The sequence below is a fragment of the Vulpes vulpes genome, chromosome 5 (genome assembly GCF_048418805.1).
Source record: "Vulpes vulpes isolate BD-2025 chromosome 5, VulVul3, whole genome shotgun sequence".
NCBI classification, from domain to species: domain Eukaryota; kingdom Metazoa; phylum Chordata; class Mammalia; order Carnivora; family Canidae; genus Vulpes; species Vulpes vulpes.
Window position 1 is genome coordinate 67,107,808 of NC_132784.1, and position 24,901 is coordinate 67,132,708.

The 24,901-nt window shown below is 39.1% G+C and overlaps 1 protein-coding gene across 50 annotated transcripts in view; it reads left to right on the top strand.

Moving 5' to 3' along the window:
* The window catches only part of PPP6R3 (protein phosphatase 6 regulatory subunit 3), a 144,931-nt gene that overhangs the window by 27,036 nt on the left and 92,994 nt on the right, over window positions 1–24,901 (top strand). For all 50 annotated transcript variants that reach the window (XR_003235835.2, XR_012001647.1, XR_012001649.1 and 47 more), the window contains exon 2: window positions 20,132–20,284. The gene's annotated coding sequence lies outside the window, so the exon portion shown is untranslated. The remainder of the gene's footprint in view (window positions 1–20,131; window positions 20,285–24,901) is intronic.

A 24,901-nucleotide genomic window follows, 5' to 3' on the forward strand; every position in this document is an offset into this window, starting at 1 on the left:
ATTTTTTGTTTGCTGATTCATGGGATATAAAAGAATATCTCGTGGATTTTTTTATTTCAAAAATTAGCCATGCTAGACATTTTTCACATGTTGGGTTTATGTTTTGACTTTTTTTTTTTAATTTAATGAAAGTACTCTGTTCAGATCTTTTGACCATTAGGTTTTGATTTTCTCAGTTCTCCACTAGGCATTGTATAGCTGAAAAATTATCCTCTGATTTCAGTATACTCCACATTTTGGAAAGATTTCCTATTCCTTTTTTTATGCCATTGTTCTTCTCTGGGCTCTGTTTTATAGTCATCTCACCTCTGTAGTTGAGCTATATGCTTATAACGAATCCCCCCAAACACATTTATATCAAATAAGTTTACTACAGTGTAGTCATGATTGGGTTACTCAATTTCTTAGTGTTAATGCCTTCAGTTATAAATGGAGTTATGAGAAATGAATGTGATTTATTTACCAAAATTTTGAAGTGCCTGTTAAGTGCTGGGTAAATGTTTAAGAACCACTTGGCTCATCATATTAGACCGTCAGCAAATGGTGCAGCTGTTAGAGTAGTTCCACGTGTAGTATAAGCTTCACTTTTAACAGTCTTGAAGGTGGCACAATGGTAGGAAGAGCAGGGTATTTCCAAGTCCCTGGCCTAGCCACTTCCTCAGTTTGTGACCTGAGTCACTCACTCATTGTCTTTGCACCTCAGGTTGCCTACTTGTAAAAAATGATATAACTTCTCATGTAAGATTGTTGTGAGGTTCAGATGAGAATGTATATGAATACATTTGGTATAGATTCTACTGTTTTTAAAAACAACTTTTTCACCTTTCTTTGCAGGTACATATGGCACTTTTTTTTTTTTTTAAGATTTTTTAAATTTATTCATGAGAGACAGAGAATGAGAGAGGCAGAGACACAGGCAGAGGGAGAAGCAGGCTCCATGTAGGGAGCCTGACGTCAGACTCGATCCTGGGTTTCCAGGATCAGGCCCTGGGCTGAAGGTGGGCGCTAAACCACTGAGCCACCCAGGGATCCCCTACATATTGCATCTTATAACAGCTTATTGAAACATAACGCACATATAGACATACAGTTCACATGCTTAAGCATACTGTTGATTTTTTTTTTTTTTAGTATATTCACGGCATGTGCAGCTATCACTACAGTCACATCTAAAATGTTTTCATTTCCTCAAGAAGAAACCTCATACTCTTTAGCAGTCACACTCCCATTTCTCTCCCATCCCCCAGCCCTGTAACCACTCATCTACTTTCTGACCCCAAGCGTCTGTCTCCTCTGGACATTTCACATAAATGGAACCATAGAAAATATGGTCTTCATGACTGGCTACTTTGCCTTAGCTGTGTTTTCAAAATTCATGTGTGTTGTAACATGTACCAGTCCTTTTTTTTGCTAAGTATTATTCTGTCATACCTTCTATTTATTCATTAATCAGCTGACGAATATTTGAGTATTTCTACTTTTTGGCAATGATGAATAATGCTTTTGTGGACAATTTTTCCGTGGACACACACTTTACTTTTTCTTGGATATATACCTAGGAACAGAGTTGCTGGGTTATAAGGTCATTCTGTGTTTAAGAAAAAACTTTTGAAAAAATGCCAAAATAATCTCCAGTGTGACTCATTTTAGGTTCTCAGCAGTGTGTGAGAATTTGAGTTTTTCTACATCTGTGTCAACTCTTGTTACTGTGTGTCGTCTTGATTATAGCCACGTTAGTATGGCTGTTTGGTGGCATTGCATAGTTCTGATTTGCATTTCCCTGATAGGTAATGACATTATTTTTTTAGTGTGCTATTAGCCATTTGCCCATCTTCTTTGGAGATAGTCTTTTTTTTTTTAAGATTTTATTTATTTATTCATGAGAGATACAGAGAGAGGCAGAGGGAGAAATAGGCTCCCCGCAGGAAGCCTGATGCTGGACTCAATCCCAGGACCCAAGGATCACAACCCGAGCCAAAGATAGAGGCTCAACTGCTGAGCCACCCAGGTGCCCCGGAGACATGTCTGTTGAAATTATTTGCCAGCTTTTAAATGAGGCTGCTTGGCTTTTTATTATTGAGTTGTGTTTCTCACACTGTTAAGTCCTAATTAGATGTACAGTTTACAAATACTTTCTCTCATTCTGTAGATTGTCTTTTCACCTTCTTCAACAGTGTCATTTAAGCACAAAAATTTTTACTTCTTTGAAGCCCAATTTATCTATTTTTTGTTTCTTACATTTTTGGTATCATCTAAAAAGGCTTTACCTAATGTCACAAAGTTTTACTCCTGTGTGTGTGTGTTTTTTTTTTTAAGAGTTTTGTTTACATCATTTTAAAGACTATTTCTTACGGCATTTTAAGGTCACAGCAAAATTGAGGGAGGTCAGGGTTTTCCTGTATATCTACCGCCTCTCCTGTTATCAGCATCCCAGAATGTACATTTGTTGCAGTTTATGAAGCTACATTGACACATCACAATTGCTCAAAAGTCCATAATTTACAGTATGAGTTCTTGGTGTTGCACATTCTGTGTGTTTGGATAAATGTATAATGACATGTATCCATCATTCTGGTATCATACAGAGTATTTTCACTGCCCTAAAAATCCTCTGTCATTTGCTTATTTACCCCCATCCTGCAACCACTGATCTCTTAAGCGTCCTGTGGTTTTGCTTTTTCCAAACTGTCCTATGGTTGGAATCACAGTCTGTAATCTTTTCAGATGGGCTTCTCTAAGTAATATATATTTAAGGTTCCTCCATGACTATTCATGGCTTGCTACTTCATTCTTTTTAGTACCCAATAATATTCTGTTGTCTGGATGGACCACAGTTTATTTATCCACTCACCTACTGAAGGACGTCTTGGTTGCTTCCAGGTTTTGGCAATTATGGATAAATTTGTTCTGAACATTTGTGTGCATGTTTTTGTGTAAATCACAAGTTTTCATCTCCTTTGTATAAATACTAAGAAACACAATTGCTAGATGGTATGGTATTTTTAGTTTTGTAAGAAACTGCCAGTCTGTCTTCCAAAGTGGTTGCATCATCTTGCTTTCCCATCAGCACTGAGTGAGAGTTCCCCGGACTCCATAGTGTTGTCACCATTTGGTATCCTTTTTGGATTTTGGCCATTCTAATAGGTATGTGGTGGTGTCACTGTTTTTTTAATTTGCATTTCCTTCATGACATAATAATATGGAGCATCTTTTCAGATGATCATATCATTTTTAATGACTATATTTCATTGGATGGATCAAAGAATCTTGGTGCAGATAAAATCATTGTTATTTATTGTTGGATATTTAGGTGCCATGTATTTGTGAATGACCTGGATTATTTGTCCTCTGGTAGTCCCTACAGTGTCCTGTGTCCTCTATATTTACACATTTTTCTCTTTTCTGTTTTAAACTTTCTGGACATTGTTATATATAAAACTTTTTGCTTAGTATAAACACCTTAGGATACAGTCATAGAAGCTGAATAATTGGGTCAAAGAATGTGAAGAATTCAACACTTTTTGATATCTAGGACGAGAACAATTATGCAAGTTTATACTTTTGCCACCAGTTCCACCCAGTTTTGTTTTGTTTTTTTTAAGATTTTATTACTTTATTCATGAGACAGAGAGAGAAAGAGAGAGAGAGGCAGAGACACAGGCAGAGGGAGAAGCAGGCTTCACACAGGGAACCCGACACAGGACTTGATCCTGGGTCCCCAGGATCACTCCCTGGGCTTCCTCCACCCAGTTTTATATTAAGAAATTTTTAAATCTTTAAAAAAATTTTACTTCTTTGAAAAAAATTTTTTTTACTTCTTTGAGAGAGCCAGAGCGAGCATGAGCAGGGAGGAGGGGCAGAGGGAGAGAAAGAAGCAGACTCCTTCCTGAGCAAGGAGCCTGACAGCACAGGGCTCAGTCCCAGGACTCCAAAATCATGACCTGAGCCAAAGACCGACACTTAACTGACTGAGCCACCCAGGTGCCCCTAAACATCTTTATTAGGGGAAAATTTTAACATGCACAAATATATAACAGAATAGTATAGTGATCCTTCTTTTGGGGAGCTCCAAACAGCTGTATACCGGAGGACATTGCTGTTATTTCCTCCCCCATTCCTCATTTCTCTCCTGAATTGTTACTAGTTGAAAACTCTATTGAAATAGTTATAATAGAAATATAGAAAAGTACATATTGTAATAAATTTTCACACTGAAATACACATGGGTAATTGACATCCCAGATGCCCCTTTTGTCTGCTTCCTTCCAGTACCCTCCCTGTCACAGGTACCCAGTATCCTGACATTTACCTGAACTGATTAGTTTGCCCAATTTTGTTCTTAAGTAATTGAACTCCTGCAGTATGTTAGGTTGTGTCTGAGTTTTTTCTCTTGTCATTGTGTATAGGATTATCCGTTATTACATGGAGTTGTTGACTATTCTTGTTGCTGTATGAAATTTCATTGTATGAGATTACTTTCTTGTTGGTGGACATCTAGAGAGTTGGCAGCTTTGCTGTAACAAATAGTGCTACTCTGAACATCTCAAGTGTGTTTTTTGGTGGATATACATATGTATTTCTGTTGCGAATGTATCTAGGAGTAAAACTGCTAGGTCCTTAAGGTATATGTACATTTTTTTGGAAAACTGTGGCTGCAGCTCCTGAAGTGGTTGTACTGAATGAAATTACACTTCCATCAGCAGTGTGTCAGATTTTCACTTACTCCATATCCTCTCCTGCAGCTCATATTTTCCATCATTTTCATTGTAGCCACACTTCTAGCTGTGTAGTGACAACTTAAGATAGTTTTAATTTGCAGTAGTGAAGTCAAGCACCTTTTCATGTTTTTTTTATTGGTCATTTGGATACCCCTTTTTATGAAGAGTATATTTTAAAGTCTTTTTTTACCGCGTTGTTTTTCCTATCCTGCTGATTGTCTTTTGTTGCATAACAAATTATCCTTAAACTTTTAGTAGCTCATAACAACAAAAACCCTTTTCCGTCTCTGCTTCTGTGGGATAGGAACTTGTGTCTACCCCCTGAAGGCTTGACTGCAGTTGGAGGATCCTTCCCAACGTGGCTCATTCACACACATGGCAGGTTAGTCCTGGCTGTTGGTGGCTGGCCACAGTTCCTTTTCATGTGGGCCTTTGTTGGAGATCCTCCGTGTCCTGTCCTTAGGACATGTTTTCAAACGTGACACTTGGTAGGATTTCTTTTATTTTGGATATGAGTTTTTCAGATCGAAGTGTGGTGAATGTCTCTCTCCATCTGCTCTGTGGGTTTCCATTGTGTCACTTGAGGAAGAGAAGTCATTATGAATGCAATTTAGTTTATTACTTTTCCTTTTATGGTTAGTTCTTTCCATATTACTTTGAAGGAAATCCCAAAATAATTATTTTGTTTCTTCTGTAAATATGTCAGAGTGTATATGTATGTGTGTGTTGCCTTTCAAAGATATTTTTGTTTAGATATAACCACAAAGCTCTCATTTCTAAAAACAGAACAAAACCCCATCCAATACCCAATCAGAGTGAAATTTCCATTGTGTCAAATATTATAATTTTTTTGATACAGTTTTCTAATTTTGGCAAATCAGGATCCAAATAAGGTCTACCAGTTTAAAAAAAAAAAAAAATTCCTCATTCATCACTCTTTTCCCCTCTTGTCCTCTATTTTTGGAAGACCTAGATTGTTTTTTGGTGTCCCCACAGTGTTCTATGTCCTGTTAGCAGGTAGCTGTAAGTTTCTTTGCCTGAGGGGTAAACTTTGTTGTCCTCTCACTAGTGTTGCTTCTTTGGTTGTGATCTGTCTCTGAAGGTTGAATGAGGACCCAAATTGAAATTTCTAAAGGGCTTTCAACCTAAATTACATAGAAATTCACTCAGGTCATAGTTGTTCTGTACTTAAAATGTAATGATCGTTTCGGAATGTGTTCTACTCCATCACTTTCTGTGTTTGTGAGGCCATCTGAGAGTGCTTTTTCAGCGTCTTTTTGTAGAATGACAACATAATGGCTGTACGCCTTGTCATCTTGAGCATATACCATGCCCTCTGGTGGTTTAATAATGTTTCAGGGCATTACAAAATGAGGTCCAGCTCTCATATCTTAGACTTTCCGTGTTTATTCACTACTTGGTTTTTTCTCTTTGTACTGTCCACTCACTTTCCTTCTCTTCTGGCTGATTTTTTGAGTTGTAATGACCAATGTTTTAAGAATTGATGAGTCAGGGATCCCTGGGTCCCTGACCCAGGGGTTTGGGCAGCGGTTTGATGCCTGCCTTTGGCCCAGGGCGCGATCCTGGAGACCCAGGATCGACTCCCACGTCGGGCTCCCGCTGCATGGAGCCTGCCTCCCTCTGCCTGTGTCTCTGCCTCTCTCTCGTTCTCTCTCTGTGTGACTATCATAAATAAATTAATTAATTAATTAAAAAAAAACAAACAAAAAACTTAAAAAAAAAAAAAAGAATTGATGAGTCAGAATCTTATTTTTAGGTGAGTTTGAATTTCCAGTCTTCCCCAGGCTTGGTCTCTTAACACATATCTTGGCCATGAGAAATTAGAAAAATTAATGACAACATTAGAATGAACATTAAAGAAATAGATTAATTTTTAAGATGCATGTATGTTTAAAGTTTAAACATAGAAAATTTTCTTAATACCAGATGTATTGTAAAAATGTCATCCAGCTTCAAGTAAGAGTTATATTTTTAGTGTTTTGTTTTTAAGTGAGTGCACATTAATGATACTGATTTTTGGCCATAATTCATTCACCAAATATCTCCTGGTGCCTGCCCCATGCCAGACCTGGCACTTCCAGCCTTTAGTCATACGTGGTTAAAAAGATGGCTAAAGGGGCACCTGGGTGGCTCAGTCAAGCGCCTGACTCTTGATCTTAGCTCAGTTCTTGATCTCAGCATCATGAGCTCTCAAATCCCACGTTGGGTTCCACACTGGGGGTGGAGCCTACTTAAAAAAGATGGCTTTGGTGCTGGTGCTTTCAGTGAAATGCTCAGGACAGTGTCTCAATAAGGGATATAATTAGGCTACATATATAATCTTAATTTTTTTTCAACATGTAGTCAATATAAAATTATATTTAAAAAATATTTATTTATTAGGTCGAGTGTGAGTGGGGTGGGTGTGGGATCAAAGAGGCAGAGGGGGAGAATCCTTAAGCAGACTCCTGCTGAGTGCAGAGCCTGATGCCAGACTCCTTTCCTCTACTCTGAGATCATGACCTGACCTGAAATCAAGAGTCAGATGCTCAACTGACTGAGCCACCCAGGCCCCCCATAAAAAATACTAATGAGGGATCCCTGGGTGGCGTAGCGGTTTGGCGCCTGCCTTTGGCCCGGGGCGCGATCCTGGAGACCCGGGATCGAATCCCACGTCGGGCTTCCGGTGCATGGAGCCTGCTTCTCCCTCTGCCTGTGTCTCTGCCTCTCTCTCTCTCAATCTCTCTGTGACTATCATAAATAAATAAAATTTTTAAAAAAACGATTTAAAAAAAATACTAATGAGATATTTTCACTTCTATTTTTGTACTAAGCCTTTGTTTTTGTTTTGTTTTGTTTTTTTTTTTAGATTTTATTTATTCATAGAGACACAGAGAGAGAGAAAGAGAGAGAGAGAGAGAGAGAGAGAGGCAGAGACACAGGCAAAGGGAGAAGCAGGCACCACACAGGGAGCCTGACATGGGACTTGATCCTGGGTCTCCAGGATCACACCCCAGGCAGCAGGCGGCGCTAAACCACTGCGCCACGGTGGCTGCCCATGTACTAAGCCTTTGAAATCAAGTGAGTATTTTGTGATTACAGCACATCTCAGTTCAAATTGTCTTATATTTCAAGTACTCAGAAGCCTTGTGTGGTTACTATAGTGGACCACATAGATCAGAATTATTATTACCATGGCTCACATGGAGTAGAAGAGGAAACTGACTAGGAACCCAAATAAACAGTGGCTTAGAGGGGCCAGAGAAAACATAGGGAAATCATGTAGGAAGCTGTTTCTGCTTTCTAGGTGGTGGCAGAAAATGGAGGAGGGGAGACACTCAGAAGATGGAATTGGATTGGGAGGGAAAAGAAGAGCTAGGGCAGTTTCTAGGCTGTTTTTCACAACTGGGATGTGCCTTTTTTTTTTTTTTTTTTTTTTTTTTTAAAGATTTTATTTACTCACGAGAGACACAGATAGAGAGGCAGAGACACAGGCAGACACAGTAGAAGCAAAAAGCAAACTCCACGCAAGGAGCCCGATGCGGGACCTGATCCCAGGAATCTGGAATCAGACCCTGATCCAAAGGCAGACGCTCAATCGCTGAGCCACCCAGGCGTCCCGGATGTGCCTTTTCTGAGACAGGGAAGACTTGAAGAGGAAAAAGATTTGATTAGGGGGTCAGTGTTGGTGTATGATAGACGAAAAAAGGCTTTGTTTTGAAGATACTCAATTTAATGTGGTTGTGACACATCCAAGGGGAAATGTCTGCTAGCAGTTGGGTACCTGTGTACGAAGTGCAAAGATGGGTATTTGGTTTTATAAATTTGCGTCTTAACTGTGTTTATAGAGGTATTTTTAAAACCTACCATTTATTCAACAGAAGTGGTTTTTTGTTTTTGTTTTTTGTTTTTTTTAAGTCTCCTGGGTTTTGTTTTAGTTGCTGGGGCAACAGCATGAATGGAACAAGTGTGAATTGACATCCCAACCAGTGTGGTCACTGGTCTGGAGAGTATAATAGGTGATGTCCACAGTCTGAACCCTGCATCAGCTTCTACCTTAGTAGGGGTGTAGTAGGGGAAGAAAGGAGAAGAGGGAACCTCCAACATAGGAGTCTAAAGAAGCCAAGTAAGGAGAATGTTTAGTAAGGAGGGTCTATTGGTCAGCTGTGTTGAAAGCTTCTGAATGTTGAGGGTAAGATGAGGACAGAAAGAGTTTCATTTGGATTTGGCCCTATCTGGAGGTCACTGGTGACTTGAAAGAGCAGTTTCAGTTGAGTGGTACAGATAGACACCAGATTGGAATGAGTTGAAGAGGGAATAATATTAGACAAAGGGCTCATTTTCTTACTTTGAAATAACCACTACAAATCATTGAGACGACCAGCCCAATAGAAAAATGGACAAAGGATATAAACAGACAGTTGGCAAAAAAGTGAAGTGTAAATGGCTCTCAAACATATAAACAGTGCTCAAAAGAGAAAACCACCAAAGACAAGGGTGTTGGGGAACGACAGTCCTGTGTTGCTGGGGGGAAGTCTAGATAGACCTCCATGGAGAGCCATTTACCAAAATGTTCTCATTAGAAATGCACACTTGATCTGGCAGTTCCACTCCTGGGAACTCTGGCATTTGTTTGTAATAGTAAAAATTGAAAACTGATCATCAGTGGTGACCTAGTGAAATCAGCTGTAATGCAAGGAAAAGTCTATATCAGGTAAAACATTTATTCTGTAGGAAAGTAGAATTTGTTTTTGTTTTTTCCTACCATGCTGTAAATCAAACCATTTGAAAGTGATTATTTCCCCTTTTTAAAGATTGAGAAAAATGTTATGTCTGGTATGGGTTATAGAAGATATTTGTAAATGTGCCTTTGAAGAGCTATGTTAAGTTTTTCATTCTGCCATGATCTTCTGCCTGTTTAACACATTTCACATAACTTATTGATCTAAATTTTGTTGTCTGGATACCTGTTGGGATTCTTTTCCAAGGACCCTGTCCTGTTTCATATATATATGTGCCTAGAGGAGAGGTGAGTGCGGTGTATCTTAAAAGCTTCACGGATGAATTCACACTCCAGTTTATCTTACAGCACCTGAAAATAACCACAGCTCCTATCAAAAGGGCATCAAATTGTACTTGGTGTGGGTCATTGACAAAGCAAGCATATGATAATGTTTGAGAACCCTAAATGTAGCAATGGGGATTATACTAGTCTGGTGTAGGGGGAAGACTTTCTTGGTCAACTTTTATGGGGGAAGAGGACAGTACAAACCTTTCTGAGCTCTGTGTTCTGACTTTTCTGCCGTTTGGCTTTCTTTGGAGATAATGTGTTCACATGTGGACTTAACAGCAAAGTGAAAAATCAGGCACACCCGAACAGACCAAATCAGTTTCCTAGCAGAATACATTGATATTGTACCAGGACTCTATACTTTAAGATCTTGTTTAAATTTACTTAATTTCTTAAGAGTTTGAGACTGTAGTTATTGATTCCTTTTTCTTCATTTCTTTGAATATCCTGGTTTCACTTTTATTTTATATTTCATTTTATATTTCAGAAGTTTAGGATTTGAAGCATGTTAAGTGATAATTTAGTCTAATCTTTTCATTTTTACAGATAAGAGAATAAAGAGAATGAATTACTTGCCCAGAGGTTGACTTTGTTCTCTTGTGTTCTTTTTAAGTCTTCCCCATGAGGTTTGGTGATGTGCAGGACACTATGGTACCTTGCATCATCTGTAGAAGTAACCTGCCGTCATTTTGAGAGAGGTGTCATTTTAATTACATTGCTGCAGTTCTAATGAAGATAATTTATATGCTGCACTAAATTATTTACAATCACAGAGACAATCTAGCTGAACCTTTTTTTACATTTTTTTTTTTGTTGAGAAAGTTGCCTAGACATGTGAATTTACTCATCCAAGATTGTAGACCATTTATTTTGTGCTTAGTTTTTAAGGTGAGTCAGAATTAGAGCAGTGATGTCCGGCAGAACTTTGTATAATGATATTCTTTATCTGTCCTCAGTGTGGCTATTTAAATTAAAATTGAAAATTTAGTTTCTTAGTCTTACCAGCCACATTCCAGGTACTTAATAGTGATGTGTGGCTGGTAGCTATTGTATTGGACAGCACAGTCTGGGACCCTTCCTTCCTTCCTCCCTTCCTCCCTTCCTCCCTTCCTCTTGTCAGTCCTTCTCCACACCAAGCTTGCAGCCCAATACAGGGCTTGAACTCACAAGCCTGGTGAGATCAAGAACTGAGCTGAGATCAAGAGTCAGATGCTTAACTGACTGAGCCACCTCGGCACCCAGCACTTAACCTTTTTTAAAACAATTATTTTGAGGGCTGCTTAAGTATTAGTGGAAGAAACCAAGGCTTATGAATAAGATTAGAATTGCCAACTAGAAATTAGGCTTTTGTTCAAAGCTAGGAGGAGAAATGTGCTCTTGGAGCTTTTGACAGAGCTACAACTGGTTGTGGCATGGGCCTTTTCTTGGTTCATATTAAGTCCATTCTTTAGGAGAGTAATCAAGAACCTTTATAAAGATCTTTTTATTATTTTTGTGTGTGTGTGTCTTTTACCCTGTTTTGCCAGTGAAAATCTCATTCTTGGGTTGAGTTTTCAGTGGACAAATTCTTTCACTTTCATGGTGCTTAGCACATTTTTTAGTCTCTGTACTTTTACTTATTAATCACTTGGTTACTAAGATACCCTACAAAAAGTTTTGATGCCTTTCTTGCAGTTGTACTCTGGATTATGGAAATTTCAGCTTTTATATCAAATTAAACTTGATTGTCATGGCTGAGCCAGTTAAGTATAGCTGGCAGTTGGGATTATGTACTCTTCTGTACCATTGCTGTACGTTTCTGCACACTGTTGTTGTAATAGGCAGAGTTGGTTCTCTGGGCTTTACTTTGTATGCTAATTTACTGATTTATGACTTGGCTTCGTTTTAATAGCAACTTAGATTGGGTTGGCTTCATGCATGACTGCAGTGATTTGGTTGTCCATTAGGGCGCATAGCCAGACGATGATGTAATCCAATCAGGTGCCAAAGTTTTTACCTAAAGTACTTTACGCATATGATTTTGCTTTTAAAAGGTGGTAGTATGGATTTTTACCTTGGATGCTTTATACTTTAATAAAGTCTTTTTTTTTCTTTTTGCATTCTTGGTATGGTGATTTTTGATTACTGATTTACAAATCTTGGTGTTCTTGCCATGGCTTGTATTAAAATGATTGGTGTTTCTAAAATTAGCTGAGTTATATGTGTGGATATATATCGATATATAAATAGACTTAAATATTTACATGCAAATATGTGTTTAAATTTTTGTTGAAAGATGCCTCTGAAGCCATCTGAATTATTTATTTAGGTTTTTTCTTACAATTATGAATTGTTTATATGCTCATTTTTGATGACTTTTGTATTCTTTTTTTTTTTTACTTTTTTAATTTTTTTTTTTTAATTTTTATTTATTTATGATAGTCACAGAGAGATAGAGAGGCAGAGACACAGGCAGAGGGAGAAGCAGGCTCCATGCACCGGGAGCCCGACGTGGGATTCGATCCTGGGTCTCCAGGATCACGCCCTGGGCCAAAGGCAGGCGCCAAACCGCTGCGCCACCCAGGGATCCCATTTTTTTGACTTTTGTATTCAAATTTTTGTAGACTTTTAAAATTTTTTACTCATAGTCTGGGCATTGAGGCTAAAATGGTGAACGAGACCTCAAAGAGATGGATTATTTTCCCATCTCATTATATTCTATCTCTTAGGACTTGGGCAGTTTGGAGAGCATGTGTGAGAACACTTGCAGAAATGGGATCAATATCCATGTTAAAATGCTACTCTGATTGAGCTGGCCTACCTGAGGGCTGCCTGGTGTTAGTAAAAGTAGAGTTACTTGCTTTTATGTGTTCAGGCTTTGGGCTGTATCACTTGTCTGTAATTGAGAAGGTGTTTATTGTTTGTGCTTGATGTATGATACAAGGAGAAATTACTTTCTTGCATGTTCTGTAATAGCTATGGCTTCCTTGTGTGAATTTGCATCAGTGAGAAATATCTTGGAATTTACATGATAGCACGGAGAGATTTTCATTGCCTTTTTTCCTAAGATATATTAAAGAAATAACCTAGTTCCCATAAGGTTTATATGGAGTAAGTCCTTTCTTATTATCCTCAGCTATAAAATAGGAATTAATACCTAAGAGGATTGAAAGCTCTTGTATAATGCTGGCACAAAGGATTTGTAAGGGTAGATGTTCATTCTTGCTATTCTCAAATTCTGTGACTAAGCAAGTACATATTTAGATACTCTTGAGTTGAGAATCTGTTTTTTCACCATTTCAGGCTAAACCAGTCCTCATTTCTGACTGGTTATTTTTATAGTTATATTGTTCTTGCATTCTCCTTATTGGCCTTGGTCAGAGTATTTAAAAATTGAGATGCTTTGTGATAGGATTGGGTTGTATGGCTGTTGAAGAAAATGTGGCTCCTTTAAGGAATGGTTGGCAAAAATAAATATAAAAGTGTATTATCTCAAAAAAAAAAAAGTGTATTATCTCTTTTTTAAATCTTGATTTCCTTTTCTGAAGGGGCCCCTCCAGATCCATTTCCTCTGAGAGAATAATCTAATGATACCAACTGCTATAGACTGAATGTTTGTGACCCCCCCCCCCCCAGATCCATATGTTGAAACCTAATCTTCACACTTCATCAGTGTGATGGTATTGGGACGGGGGACCTTTGGTAGGTGATTAGACCATGAAGGTGGAGCCTTTGTGAATGAGATCTAAAAGAGACCCTAGAGATTTGCTGGCCCTTCCTGACATGGGAGTACACAGCAAAAAGACAGCTGTCTATGAACCAGGAAGCAAGCCCTCACTAGATACTGAATCTGCACATGGTGTGATCTTGGACTTTTCCAGTCTCTAGAACTGTGGGAAATAAATTTCTCTTGTTTATAAGCCACCCAGTATGGTATTCTGTTACAGTGTCCTAAATAGACTAGGACATCCACTATTACAGCTCACATTATATTGTTTACTAGCAAAGCCCTACTTTTCCTCCTTTAGCTCCACACATTGTACTGTTGCTCCCAATCCTTCAGTACTCTGCTCTCTGGCCAAGGCCCTTTTCTTATTATGTAAAACTCGGGTTTCCTACAAGTTAAATACCTGGGGAGAGTTCCCCCCTTTTGAGAGGGAAGCAGCTTTCATCATCTTCATGGATTCCACCATCATCTGTATATTTTAACTTTCAAAGCAAACCTCTCTCTTTGGCTTACGTAGCTTTTTTTCCAGTGGTCTTGTGTCCTAATTTGTCTGTATACTGTCAGTTAAATTCTTCCAGGCTGGGATCAGGAACTCTTTGTCTTCAGGCCCTAAACTGTGCGTGTCTAACTTCTCCCTCACCACCAGCAGCCTGTCGGTTCCCAGGGGCTTTAAGAAAAGTTTTTCCCCCATTTTACTTCTCTCTCCATTTATTCTTTCACTGATCCTGCTTAGGTCTTTTTATAATTTAATTGACTAATGTCTGTAGCCACTGGCACCATATTTAAAGCCTAGATTACTTCATTTTTATATTAGATTCATAAGTTATTGAAGCAGGAAGAACAATGTTTAGAGTTAAGTAGTCCAGCTCTTTATTTCATAGATGGAGGAATGGATGGATAGTCAGGATGGATAGAAGGCTCATGTCTAGAGCTAGGGAGTTGCTCATGTTATAGCTGTCTAGTCTCAACATTGAATACCTTTTTCCAGTTTAGCATTCTTCTTAAAAATTTATTAAGGACTTTTTTCTTTTTTCTTTTTTTTTTTTTTTTGGTCAAAGCATTACACATCCACAGGTAAAAGTGAGCTAGTTCTAGGAGGTTGGATGAGATTAACGGCCTTCCTTAGCCTCCCCACCCTCTTTTTGCTTTTCCTGAAGGCCACTGTAATTTTTTGAACTTTTTTTTTTTTTTAAGATTTTTTTCTATTCTTTTGAGAGGGACTGTGAGCGCCCACGTGAGAGCGCTTGAGCAGGCACTAATGGGGGGGGGGGGGGGCGGGGAGAAGCAGACTCCTCTCTGAGCAGAGAGCCTAATGGCTCCATCCCAGGACCCTAAGATCATGACCCAAGCCAAAGGCAGAAGCTCAACCAACTGAGCCACGCAGTTGTCCTGAACACCTTTAGCCAATTAAAAAAAAATGTGTGTGTATATATATACATATTATATATTTACCTCCTGTGTCTGAAGAGCATATTTGAAAACTTCATACTTGCATGATTGTACGCTGAATTATTTTTAGTTTCAAGCATATCCGTTGATTTCCTGTTATGAAAAGATACAGAAGGTAAGGATTAGCTCTCTCTTCTCACCTCCCACATTCTATCTTCCCCATCCTTCCAAAATAATTCTATTGCAATTGTGGTTAAATCAATATTTAGTTTTATCATTATGACCCTGTGTGCTATTTATATGTTACGTAGTGAATTACGAATACTTTTCCTGAACAACTTTTGGTTTTCCTTGAAAGTGTATCACTTTTCACAAAACTTTTGTTTGTTTGTTTTGAGTAATCTCTACACCCAGTGTGGGGCTTGAACTCTGACCCTGAGATTGAGGCGTGTGCTTCAGTGACTAAGCCAGCCAGATGCCCCATCACTTTAAAAAAAAAAAAATCAGTCACTATTTTAGCCTCAGACTTTTTGTCAGTTCCATGCTCAGGTATTCCATCAGCTTTCACTTTTGGAAGAACTCTTCCCCAGCTCCAGGCTGCCTTGCTAGCCTTCCCTGCTGGGAGCCCAGTTGTCTTCTGGGATCCCGGGGATTTTTCCTCTCTTGTTCCCGTGTTCTTTGCTGTCTTCAGAGCTCTCCCTCTGTGTTAGTGGAGCATAATCTCTCTCCTCAGTGTCTTCTCTGAATAACTTGTGTGGGAGGTAAATCTTTTGACTTTGTGTTTCTTTCTGTGTAGTCTTGATTGATGGTTGGAAATCATTTTCCTTCTGTATTTGTTATTTGTTCTGTGTGCCCTTTTAAATAGTATTCTTTTGTTTATGGATGTATTATCTTTCTGAGGACATCAATTATTATTTTATATATTCTCTTTGTTTTTTATTTTTCCTCCAGCTTGTATTTTTCTGTTTTGCCCTTGACTTTTCATGATAGTGGCTTTCCTGAGATCCATGATAATCTTCGTTTTCCTTCATATCTAAAAGTCAAGGATACACAGCACAGAGAGTTGAATTATATGAAATTGCTCTTTCCCAGCTTTCCTATCTGTGAACATCTTTACCTCTCAGATCTTCATTTTTTTTTTAAGATTTTATTTATTTATTCATAGAGAGAGAGAGAGGCAGAGACACAGGCAGAGGGGGAAGCAGGCTCCATGCAGAGAGCCTGAGGGTGGGACTCGATCCAGGGTCTCCAGGATCACGCCCTGGGCTGCAGGCAGCGCTAAACTGCTGCGCCACCGGGGCTGCCCTCAGATCTTCATTTTTATGTTACATTCTCCACTAAAAGAACCAGGGCTTCCTGGAGAAATGAATGATTTCAGAGTTGGGGCAAAGAATGTTCAAGATGAATCTGGAACATGTCATGTTGTTATGCCAGGAACTAAGGAAGTGCTCAAAGAGTGTGAAAAGCACACAGGAGTCTGCTTGAATCAGGACTCTTAACTGGCCGAATGTGGGACAATTTCAGCATCAGAGTGGATGATGGCATTAATAAATAAAATAATCTGTGAGTCCATATTGTTAAGGAGTTAGAGGATGAGTGAGAAGAGGGGGGCATACCTTACTAAAGTTAAAATATCATCTGATGGAAGAACAGTAGATTTACAAAAAAAAAAATCACTTTTTAGCCATCAGAGAACAGTTGATTAGACAAAAATTGCCAATAGGTAGTAAAACTACTGAGTGAATGTTTTAAGAACATAAGCTCAAAATATCTTTCCACAGGGACACCTGGGTGGCTCAGCGGTTGAGCGTCTGCCTTTGGCTCAGGGTGTGATCCTGGATTCTCAGGATCGAGTCCCACATCAGGCTCCTTGCATGGAGCCTGCTTCTCCTCCCTCTGCCTGTGTCTCTGCCTCTCTTTCAGTGTCTCTCATGAATAAATAAATAAAATCTAAAAAAAAAAAAAATCTTTCCACAGATTACTTATTTATTACTCACAGAAAAATGGTTATTTTACAGTGGAGAAGTATGGCACATATCATCTTAACCAGGTGATCTAAATGCTCGCCAATAGTGGGACAAATTGACACCCTCTTTATGTGATACTTCAGGAACAACAAAACTTCATTTATTCATGCCAGAAATGCATACCCTGTATTCCTCAAAAATGTCAGTGAAATGAAAGACAAAGAAATAATGCAGGACTGTTTTAGACAGAAGGAAATGAAGGAGTTAGGACATAGGATCCTGGATGGAGGTGATGGAGGATTACCACAAAGGCCATTGTAAAACGTTTGGGAAAATTGGAATATGAACTATTTAATCCATAGTAAGTACTATGTTAAATTCCTGACTTTGACATACGTACTGTGGTTGTGTGAATTAGTGTCCTTGTTCTTAGGAAATACGCAGTGAACTGTTTGGTGGAAAGGTCAGTGATCTGCAGTTAACTATCAAGGGGTTGGGATGTTCGTGGAGAGGAGGTGCTCAAGCAAAAGTGACACAATGATTAGTTGTGAGTCCAGGGGAAGGCTTAGTGGGAGTTTCCTCTACTATTTTTTTTTAAGATTTTATTTATTTATTAGAGACAGAGAAAGAGGCAGAGACAGGCAGAGGGAGAAGCAGGCTCCATGCAGGGAGCCGGATGTGGGATTCGATCCCAGGTCTCCAGGATCACACCCCAGGCTGCAGGTGGCGCTAAACTGCTAAGCTGCCCATTCCTCTACTATTCTTGTAACTGTTCTGCAAATTTGCAATGAAAAGCTTTTTAAAAAAAATACTAGTTTTTAAGAATGGTAGATTGGAGGCTCCCATCATTGGCTATGAACTTTCCAACAGTGACCAGTAGTGCTTCTTTGGTTGGGAAATTCCCAGTGTCAGTATTTTCAAGTTCTTTTTTCTCAAGGTCAGTTAGTTCACTCTGAAGACATTCCTGTCTTCAGCCTAGCTGGGAATCTGAAGAACCCAGTAGGAAAACATGGCTGGAGTTGGGGTGGGCCGTGGGGTATGCCTGTGTCTCAGCATTTATTCTGTAGTTCCCGCAGTACCTCTGTTATCAGGGTGGCAAACTATAACAAGCTGTGCTGGCCGGGCTCTCCCAGTACAGAGTCCTGCTTTCATGGCTCATCATCCTGTCATACGCCGAGCTGGCAGGGATGGGAGAGGGTGAAGATATTTAGGGATCTAAATGTTCAGTGAATAACTTTCTCAGCCAGTACTCCGTTTGCTCCCTTTCAACACCTAATTTGGTTGCCTTCTCCTGGTCCTTGTGGATTGTGTCTTTAAGGCAAAACAACCAAAATAGTCTTTTTACTGTAGACATAGAGGCATTTCAATGTGTATTTGACATACACTCTTTACTCAAGAGGCCCATGGCTACACTATTCCATTCTATTTGCCGTGGTTTGGTCTTGTTTCTCATGTTCTCACACTTTAGAATGACTATATTTCTTACCATCAGTATTATAGACCCACTCTTTTCCCTCATTAGCCCAAGTGAAAAGAGTATGAGCAATTATACAAACACCTTATTCCAGAAAAATGGATTAAGTCTTCAGCACACTTGTTACTATTTAATAAGCACTCAGGTTCATAATGCCATGAGCACATTTGATAACTGTTTTTTTTCTTTTGGCTTCCCTGAATATGGAGTGTGCAGCGTGGTGAGGCAGGCAGGCAGGTTGTCCAACTCTGCTGGGAGCCTGTGATCTACCTACCGGTGGGGGGTAGTGAGTGATCTTCGCTCCTGGAAGAAACAACTGCAGATCTTCTTTGAGGGTCCTACAACCACTCATTTAAATGCTAAATTGTGTGTGTGCGTGCGTAAGTGTACATTTTGTGATGCATGTAAATTCATCGGATTCTTAAAAGGACCTGGAACCCTGGGCACACAGAAGGTTGGGATGGGGCTAGAATTACCTGCAACATTTAGTGATGTACTTTTTATAATAACATGTTAGCCTTGTTATGTCTGAGGACTGTAGTAGCACATGATGGCACTTGATGTCTTACAATTTAAAGCAGAAATTTAGTTGATTAATTTTTTAAAGCTTTTGTTTAGAAAGCATTTGACTGGTAAAATGTTTTATGTTTAGAATTAAATAATTTCTTAAGCTGGGTTTGTTACTGTTTTGGTTGATTCAGTTTATTGTTTCTTTTTTTATTATTAAAGATTTTATTTATTTATTCATGAGAGTCACAGAGAGATAGGCAGAGGGAGAAGCAGGTGGGGAGCCTGATGTGGGACTCAATCCCAGAACCCTGAGTCAAAGGCAGATGCTCAACCACTAAGCCACCCAGGTGCCCCTCAAGTTACTGTTTTAATAAGAAGTCAGCATTGTTTCTGTTATCTTATTTGATGGAAAACATTGGCTTGAGTGTAGTGAGTTTTATGGAAGAAACATATCCAATGAACAGCATTATGTTTTGAGATGCCTTGTAGACTGTTTTCTTACAGGATTTCTAATTAGCATATTGTCCATAATTTGAATCTTTTTCTGCAGTGTTATCCATAAAGTGCCTTGGAAAATGGTTTATAGTCCTTTCATGTGTAGTGTTTGATTAATTGACATTAGAGACACAGTTTGGCTATAGCTAGTACTTGAGTGACCTCAATATTCTGGTTTCATTTCCTGGTGAAAGTTATGGTGTTTAAAGGTATTAACATGGGGCTACTTGGCGGCTACTTTTAAAATTTGATTTAGTATTTTAAAATATGGTGCCATCAGTCAACCCTGTGTTGGGTAAGAATATCATTGATGTTTCATAACATAAAGATAAGAATATATATATGTTCTTACTGATAGTGCTATTATGGTGTCTGTGTTTCTGGGTTATTGTTTAGTGTAGGGTAAAAACTGAGGCAGAGGGATGATAGTGCCTTTCCTCCTCTCCTTTTTTTTTTTTTTTTTTTAAGATTTTATTTATTTATTTATGAGAGACCAGAGAGAGAGAGAGAGGCAGAGTGTGTCTGTGGCAGAGGGAGAAGCAGGCTTCATGCAGGGAGCCCGATATGGGACTTGATCCCGGGTCTCCAGGATCACACCCCGGGCCGAAGGCGGCGCTAAATCACTGAGCCACCCAGGCTACCCCCTCCCCCTATTTTCACATAGAAAAAATTTCAGTTAACTAGAACTGTTTGATCTTCTGAGATTCTGTGAATCAGGACCTTCAACCAGTATCTTTAATGTCAGATGTCACCAGACCAAAACAGAACATGCTGTAAAAATATGCTCTTTTTTCTTTACAGGAGAGCTTCTGTTTTGCTTCTACATCCCACTTTACCTCTGGCTAATCTGCTAATGCAGTGAATTGGAAGACAACTGTTACCAGCATAACCTGTAATGGGCAAGGAGCCACAGAGAAGAAAACATTTCTTTTAATTTTTAAACTTGGTTGAAAGGTAAGACCATTGAGATTATCAGGAGTTTCCTTCCATGAGTTCATCAAGGAAGGCAGTGTTCTTTTGTGAGACCCTGGAGTCTAGGTCGACCAGGGCCAGACCAGGTACAGTATGGTTCTGTGGCGGTGTGGTATTTTTAGCAAGTTAAATAGCAGCCTCTGTAGTTTGCTCTTGCAAGTTTTGGAATCTACAGCACACATGATGTGTGGGTTTCCTCATTTCCTAGGGGAGTTGATCTGGGTCCCAAGGATAAGCCAGGCCTAGCAAGCTGAAGGAGCACACAGAGAATGACTGGTTCTTCAGACTCAGCGGCTGCTTCTAGGTCACCTGGAAGTATGTGTGTGCTGGCACAAGAGAGATTGAGCTTGGGTTGTTTTGTTTTACACCAGCCAAAGGCCACTCTCTCTGGCTTTTAGCTAGCCATCTGACTCCTTTCAAGTCCTAATTGCTATCATTTTAGAACTCTTTACTGACACTTTTTCTTAAACATCGGAGGTTGATTTTGCGTATTTGATAGTTGGCACCTCAGAAAGTGGTCCAGTAGGGTCTTTGGAGGATGTGACACATTTTTAATCCATTTTCATTTGCTCCACTGTATCTTGAAGAAAAGGTGGGCATAAACCACTTAATTATCTACAGTTCAAGCTTCATTATCTCAGGAGATAGTCTAGTTATGGTGCTATAGCAGGTCTCTGCTTTTCATCCTAAGGCAGTTTTTCCTTCAGCCCCTCATAAATGACTCTCCTCCCCCTTCTGGCCTCCCTCCGTGCTTACACAGTGAAGCACCACCTCTTGGGCCTCCTGATATTCAGGATTCTTACATAAATCTTCTGACTTGTCCAGCTTTTTCTCTGTAAAAATCCTGATGGGGAGAATTCTCCTTTAAGTATTCATTCACCTCTTGGTGCCTTGTCTGGTAAGGCACCTTTTTTTGGGAGGTAGGGGTGTCCAGCTGTTTCTTCTCTTTCTCTGCCCTGGGTTACATTCTAACCCTGTGGGTAAAGCCACTTCCATTTCCCACCTGCCTGACTGTGTGGAAAAATTCATCCCAAGGTGAGGGTTCAGATTTGAGAAAGTCGGGACCATGTGCTTACAACTGTGGTCTGACCATGTAGGCCCACTGATTATAATAAAGAAAGTGGTTTATGATGCACATGAGCTGTTATTTTGCCTTTTGATTAGCTGGTTCAGAGCTGGGAGTAACAGGAAGAGGGGGCACAAATTTCAGGGCCCCCAAAGACCTCCATCTTGAATTCAGCTGGTTATTTTACAGGTTGTACCTCTTTTTTCTGTTTATGGGACTGTTGACTGTTTGTAAATTGTAATAGTTACCCACTTTTCATTGTGGGTATTGTGACACTATCAAGGAATGATTTTTAAAGCTGTTTCAATAATACCATACAACTGTAAAAAATTGAGATATAATTGACATACAACATGTGAATTTTACTGTATTTTATTTTATTTTTTTAAATATTTTATTTATTTATTCATGAGAGACACACACAGAGAGAGAGAGAGAGAGAGAGAGGCAGAGACACAGGCAGAGGGAGAAGCAGGCTCCATGCAGGGAGCCCAATGTGTGACTCGATCCCGGGTCTCCAGGATCATGCCGTGGGCTGAAGGCGGCACTAAACCGCTGAGCCACCCAGGCTGCCCAATATGTGAATTTTAGGCACACAACATAGTGAATTGATATTTGTATATATTTTGAAATGATCACCACAGGAAGTCTAGTTGACATTCATCATCACACAGTTTTTTCTTGCAGTGGGAACTTTTTTTTTTTTTTTTTTAAGACAAAGAGTTGGGGAGGGGCAAAAGGGGAGAGAGAGAATCTTAAGCAGGCTTCATGCTCTCTGAGGAGCTAGACACGGGGTTCGATTTCACAACCCTGAGATTATTACTGGAGCCAAAATCAAGAGTCAGGGGCACTTGGGTAGCTCAGTCAGTTCAGCATCTGACTCTTGGTTTTGGCTCTGTTAGTGATCTTGGGGTCATGGGATTGAGCACTAGTAGCAGGCTCCACACTCAGTGGGAGGTCTGCTTGGGATTCTCTTTCTTTCTTGCCCTCCCTCTGTCCTTGCCCCTGCTCATGTTCATGGTCTCTCAAATAAATAAATTTTAAAAATAAATAAAATTTATAGTAAAACAACAAAAAACAAAATCAGGAGTCAGATGCTTACCCAGCTGAGCCACCAGATGCCTCTGTAATGGGAACTTTTAAGATCTCTCACAGTGACTTTCAAATACATAATTCAGTGTTATTATTAACTGTAGTCACAGTGCTGTACATTACATTTCATGACTTATTCTATGACTTGAAGTCTGTACCTTTTGACCTTCACCCATTTTGTCCACCCCCCCCCCCCCCCATCATATGGTTTTATTATTATTCTCTGTATTTGATTACCCTTTTACTAGGGCTCAGCTCTTTTTCTACTTTTTTGGCAAATCTTTCTGTATTGTTCCAATTTCTCTGTGGCCACTCCTTTGTGAACTCTTAGAATATCTCAATTAGTGAAATAAGCCAATTGGAGAAGGACAAACATTATATGTTCTCATTCATTTGGGGAATATAAATAATAGTGAAAGGGAATATAAAAGAAGGGAGAAGAAATGTGTGGGAAATATCAGAAAGGGAGACAGAACATAAAGACTCCTAACTCTGGGAAACAAACTAGGGGCGGTGGAAGGGGAGGAGGGTGGGGGGTGGGGGTGAATGGGTGACGGGCACTGAGGGGGGCACTTGACGGGATGAGCACTGGGTGTTATTCTGTATTTTGGCAAATTGAACACCAATAAAAAATAAATTTATTATTTAAAAAAATTGTCAATTATTTTAGCGTTATTTTTTTTCTTTGAGTACATTTAAGCATTCCACAAGCAAGGAATTTTGACTTCTACTTGATATTTTTAGTACTTTTTACACAATAGGTATCATTAATTGTATAGTGGTAGGGCTAAAATTTCAGAAACATTTCTTAGGATGACATTTTTAGGACTTTCTCCCTCTCATTTTGTTTTTGTTTTATTTTGTTCTTTGCTGATGACTCTTAGCTGTGGCAATGGATAGAACAATTCCTTACCATTAGCTGTATTCCTTCTGTTTCTTTTTTTCACTCCCTCTGTTCATCATATGCTGTCTGATGCCAGGTGAATTCTTCTCTTAGGAAGTTATCCATTAGTCTCTAGGAGTCCTAGAATCAGTACCAGGTGGTAGAGAAGGATTCCCAAAGAGGAGCAGCATTGTAAATATAGGGTCCTTTAGACAGGGTTTATCAAGGCCCAGATAGGAAATATTTTAGGTTTTGCAGACCACGAGGCAAAAAGGAGAATATTGTATCGGTATTTACATAACAAGAGAGGAAATTTTCACAGATATTATTGATGGAATTAAAATTTAAGAGTACTTGAGTTCAATATTCTGTAATACAGATCTATTAATGAGAAGAATGGAATTCTTTTTCTAGGGGGATACCATTTCAACTAAATGGTGTTCATAGCCAGACTTCCCCTCTCAAACTCTATTGTAAATGTTCATCTAATCTATTAATGCTGCTATAATGAGATTTTACATATTTCATCTTTGAAAATATCTTTTTACACAAATAGGTACTGCCACATTCTGATATCAGTTCTAAAAGCATGTATATTCATTACTTGGAAGGCATTTATAGAATTCTATTAGATTCTTCTCTTAGTGTTTGTCTTTTAGCATGTCATTACATTGTAGATTGATTACTTCTAGTTGATGGTTAGGAAAATCCTCATTTGTATAGCTGTATGAATTTTGCAATAGGATAATTTCCTTTACATTTGCATTAAGGTCTGAAAAATTCTTTTAACTCTAGTTTGAGCTAAAAAAAATGTACCCACTGCAAATTTGTATGGAAACAGAGATCTCACTTCAATTTTAGGTTCTGACAACATGGGAAGGGTATGAAGCAGTTTGAATTTATGATCCTAACAAAGTTAGTAGTGAAATGACCTTACCACTGCAGCAGGTTTGCAGATCAGTGCTGATTAGCCTTGTAGTTTTAGGTTGAATTCACTAAGAAGCCTCAAGACTTAAGCCCATGCCAATTTTCAGAGCCATTCAGGGCTTAGCAGTAGTGGTTGAGGGTTATTCTCTTATTCAGAAAGATTTCAGTTTTGGCCCTGACCTCAAAAAGTTGCAGAAGACATTAACCCTTGCTAAAAGCCATTATGCTGCTGGCTGGTGATAGGAAAAGTCAGGGTCGGATGACAGGTCTGGAGAGTAAATGAGGTTCCCTGTTGATGTTACCAGTACAGTAACACACGAGGAATTTAAAAAACCTCTCGAAGGACCTGCTGATGAAAATAAAGAACTGAAAACTTTGAACAGTACATTTTCACAAGTTTTGTAAATTTGTCCAATTAAGCAGTTTTTTGCTCTACATGTTATTTTACCATTATCAGCTGTAACATGTCACTCATGGCCGAACTCTGCTACACACTGTAGTGACTTTGTCTAGCTTTTCTGAAAACACCCGGCCTGTGGCTGTTTCGTGTGGGCTCTTAAAGACTCATTTGTCATCATGTCAAATGCCTCAAATAACAGCTGAGCTGCATCGGTCATATCTGTGAACTCCT